Consider the following 5,099-nt stretch of genomic DNA (forward strand, 5'->3'; position numbering starts at 1 on the left):
TGGTGTCATAAGAGACTACTCTGCACTGCAGGTGTCTATGCACAGCAACTTCAACACCCTTCATCATCGGGAGCATGAATCCTTGAACAAAGTGCTCATGAAATGTGTTCACTAAAGTGGCAGACAAAGAGTAGGATTGTTTGGGCCAATGGTGAAAAATGTGTTCTGGGGAAAAGGCTTTTATTGGGTCATGGAAAAGATCTTGGTTTGGTTAAACAGTAGGTGAAATGTATATATATATATTTTAAAGTGTGAATCACCACAACCTCGGGAGGTCATAGAGCATACAGTCCTAAAGATTATTCCGATGGGTCAAGTACTGTAAGATCCAATATCAGATGTTCACTACATGTTTATAGTGGCCAAAAGAATGTACGATACAATATTATCGCGATAGCTACAGAAAATGTGGAAAGAAATGTGTCTCTTTTTCTGCAAATCAATTACATTTCATTTAAAGTTAAACTTAATTGGTACAGTCAACAAGACTGAACAGCACTGTTGGAAGCAGCTTTGGCTGGATACATTAAAAAAAAAAAAAAAAGAGAGAGTTGACAGAAATAGAAAAATGTATTTCCCAAAATCTTTTCACTGGCTGAGACATTCACAGTGAACACACTCATGACCTGACCTCTGAAGACTGAAACAGCCAAATGTCAAGTAACAATAAAAGGAGAATACAATAGGAGGTACAATATGTCTCAGATAATAAAAACGGACATGAATAGGCTGCTGGTCTCTTTTCCATCGGCCTGAAAGGTCAAAAAACACTTAATATATGTTCCCAGATGTCAGAATAGACTTACATGTGATAAATATTTTAAAATACTGAACACACACACACACACACACACACACACACACACACACACACACACACACACACACACACACACACACACACACACACACACACACACACACACAGGTCCATTCAGCTGGATGGTTGAATGCTATTATAGCTGACAGTGTGAGTGGACAGAAGGGCAGCCAGTCATTTACTGAAGGGTGCTCACACTGAAGTGTGTGATGGCTGTTAACAGATTTCACATCACCGTCAGTCCAGCTCTACAAACACAGTGAGAAACAGACGCTCTGCGTAACACACAACACGCTCTACTGTAGGTTTTCATTTTTAGGAAATAAGAAATAAAGTTGTTTTTGGCATTGGAGGGTTGTCATAAGTGAATTTTATTTCAGTGAGAAAAATAAAGGACACACAGGAGGAGCTTTGCTGTCTGCACTAATGTCGACATTCATCTTATCTGTTTTGGATGTTTTTCATCCTCACTGCTTACAATGTTTGGCTGTAAACCGTCACAGACGTGGTCACTGCAGCAGCAACATTAGGAAGCTTCTCAATTATCAAATTCTGTATGTCATTAGGCAGGCTTCCAGGAAAAGACTCAAATCCAGAGGTTTCTTCTAATGCAGAATAAAGTGACTTTAAAGAATATTGAATGGAGACACAGGTCACCAGTAAGGATGCACTGGAACAGGATAAGATACTTGTGGAAGGCAAAGAAGTTGAAGGTGGGACTTTAAAGACACGGCAGGCAGCAGATGAAAAAAGCAGAATTACACACAGTGAGAACAATAAGTCAACTTGACAAACCTACAAGGAGGACCAGGAAATGCTCCCTAAAATAAATCTTCCTCACAGAGTTTTAAATGATACAATCAATGATTTCTGAATTACTTTTAGCTGATTCAGTTTCAGGGTCCTGGTATTGTGGGTGACTCTCTGTCACAGTCTCCTGGCTTACTAGGACACTTGAACAGAGTAGAGCCATCATTTATGTTATTAGTAACATTTGTGCTTACTATGAAGAGTCAAAGGCACACTGTGGCAAACACACAGCCGCTGGAGTCCGGATAATCAAGGTGACCTGAGGTCCGCCAAGGACGTTATGTCTTTGGTTTGGTTTGTTGGGTTCTTTGTCAGCAGGGTAACAGACAAACTACTGGCCAAATATTCTTAAAACTTGTTGGAAGGGTTTAGCACGGGCAAAGGAAGAACCCATTACATTTTGGAGTGGATCCAAATTAAGGCACAGATACACACATTATTTTCCACTTATGGAAACAGCCTTGGCAGAGGTCTGTGCTCTCTGAGTGCCCTTCTAGTTATTATCGCTTTCATTTACATCATAACATCCGTATTGCTATGAATGATGGGTAATCTGATACAAAGTTTGTTTTAGGCCCATTGTGCTTCTAATAAATTGTGTAATTTGATAGCTCTGAGACACATGTGGACATTTGAATTCAGTTTCTTCTGCTGAGAGAATGTGGATATACAATTTAACACATGAATTGGTCACAAGTACTGATTTAACTAATTTAACCTTCATTTGGTCGTAGGTTCTACAGAAAAGTGTCTCTGTCAAAGGGCAACCTGCATAATGCATCTCAGTTCAATTCCCTTGGGGACAGTTCAATGGCAGCAAACACAATGAACTGAGGAGCGAAACGCCACTTCCCCCTCAGCACTGCGTCCACACCTCCCTAATTTGATCCCGACACTGCGGACAAACTTTCCTACTCCTCTGTTCAGCCTGTAGCCAAATCAAAAAGTTCCACATCATTAACAGCTGAAGGTTGCTATACTGTTAATGAGAGATCCAATTAGCCTTCACTAAAACAAAGAGAGCTGGAAGGAGAGACTCGGAGGAATAGTTTCCCTCATGTATAAAATGTGTTGACCCATGGCCAAGTTTGCACACAAAGAGAGAGCTGGAAAGAGAGGGGACTGAGAAATAGAAACATTTAAAATAAATTAATACATATTTATTACTAAAATAAAAGAAGGATATGTCAGAAATGCTCCTATGGCTCCTTTCGTTCTATGAGTGGGTGGGTAGTGTGGGTGTTGATTGACAGCTGCCCCATCAGACGGAGACACAATATAAGCAACAATTTCTATTTTGCAGTGCGTTGAAGAATAACATTAGTTTTTAAGCCACTGCAGATGTACTGTTTGTGCATTTAAACTGCAAACTTTTTTTACCAGGTAGATGTTTGTTTGGTAGCTCCATGAGTCAGCGCAGGTGAAACACAATCAGAAGGAGGCGTTAGCTAGAAAGCTAATGTGCTGCTTGTGATTCAGAACATGAGGCCTTTTCTGTTTTTGATGGCTGTTAGTGTGATTGTCAGCCAATCATTAGAAGCCGGTGGTTTCTACTTTATGCTAATACAGAATAAATCTAATTATTTAATTGGCTTTGTAAAATAATTCTCCATTCATGTAGACAGCAACACCAAAGGCTCTATATTGTATATTATTAGCTAGTCCGAATGGTGGGCTTATAGTTATGTAGAACAATACATAGAGCACTTTGAAAACGGCCTTAAATCACAGAAACAAGATCAGTACATTGAAGGAAGTATAAAAATACAAAAAGAAAACAATAGGTAATACAATAAAAACAGAGACCAAGTCATTCTGGATATAATACAATAAAAGTGCCCGGTAGTACGCTGCACAAAGTATATTGACAATGTACTTTAAGCTGCTGCATTGGAATTGCTTATATTAAAATGGAAAATAACTGTACATTGAATACATACAGTATACAGATATGTAGTAATTGTGTCCACATTCTTTGAAGTTCATATTTCCAGACACCTAACCCTTCAAAGTCCTCCCAAAGCACTTAAGAACCATTTTGAGACATAATTTCAAAGACATAAGGACAATGTGCTGACATTGACTGAGCTGTGTGTGTTTTTGAACAGCTCTCATCAACGTGAATATTCAGGATGCACTGTATCATGTATCCACATTGTATTATGCAGGTGTTTGTGTTCAGGTGGTCATAACTCACTGTTTAAGTCATCACATGAACCAAACCAATGAAAAAGCCACAGCGGGATGTAAATAATAAAAGCTAGAAGGCACAGAGGGAACCAAGTCTCCCCTCTGTGCCTCCAGCCAGCGCAGGAAACACCCTGCCTTCACCACAAAGCTATTACATTCACGATTTATAGGCATCATGCAATAATTTGTTGAAATTAGAGACTAGAGGCGCTGTGAGAATGGGATAAAAAGGTTTGGATTGCAATTTCAGCCCAAGGCTTTTCTTCTTGCCTCATGTTGTGACAGGTCAAGCGTCACAGAAAACAAATTGCTCTGCTCCAGTGTTGATGCTTCCTTAGACACACGCACAGGTGCAAACAGTGGCATATATTGGCACATGCAGACACCGAACAGGGGCAGGAGTTCACAGACAGACTTTGCCAAGTACCGCCCGACTCTGTTCGCTGATACTGCTTTTGTCTCCGACTGCCACTGGGTTCAATGAGAATTCCTGTTCAACTTTACAAGCTGAAGAGAAGCACCTGAACGCACCGTTAGTTTGGGTCCCTGTGAGGAGAACGAGCCGTCCTGTGGCCTTCAGTCGTCTTCGTACACTGTGTAAACGGATTGAACCCTGTGGGGGCCGTCCATTCCCTGCCTGATAATCACTTCCTTATTCAGTTAGACATTGTCTTCATGTTAGCCATTTTTGTTTAGGAAGATGTCGTGTTTTTAACCGATGCCATTGTCCCTCGACTCAGAAGTTGCAGTAGTGGTTACCAGGAGCCGTGTCCATCTGCATCCATCTCATCCGCTTATCACTATTTTTAAGTCCATTTTTCTTTTTCCTCATTTTTAATCCCACCTACAAAGCACTGATTGGACAATCCAGCCATCCAATGAGCACGACCCCAGACATGTATCGATGAACAAATTGGAAATGTGGATGCTGATTCAAATGTCTTGAACAGACTAGTCCAGAGGGGAACATGAAGAATCATTTTGTTGATTTGTGTTTTTAATTTAGATCACTGACACCGTAGTTTTTTCATCTATTCAAGTTAATTGATGTACCTTTGAATCCCCCCCTTCTGCAAACTCTTTCTAATGGCTTGATATAATGGTAAGGTTTATTGTTTTATTAAGAATTTATTCCTACAGTCTCTGTACCCGTCAATAACAGCATTGTTCGGGGTTGCCATCTAAAAGAGTGTTTTGAGGTCTGTTCAGAGGTCTATTAGAGGAGCAGAGAAGGGGGAGGAAAGAGAATGAAAGAGACAAAGCAACATAATTTCACACC

Source organism: Cottoperca gobio, chromosome 21 (genome assembly GCF_900634415.1).
Source record: "Cottoperca gobio chromosome 21, fCotGob3.1, whole genome shotgun sequence".
NCBI classification, from domain to species: Eukaryota; Metazoa; Chordata; class Actinopteri; order Perciformes; family Bovichtidae; genus Cottoperca; species Cottoperca gobio.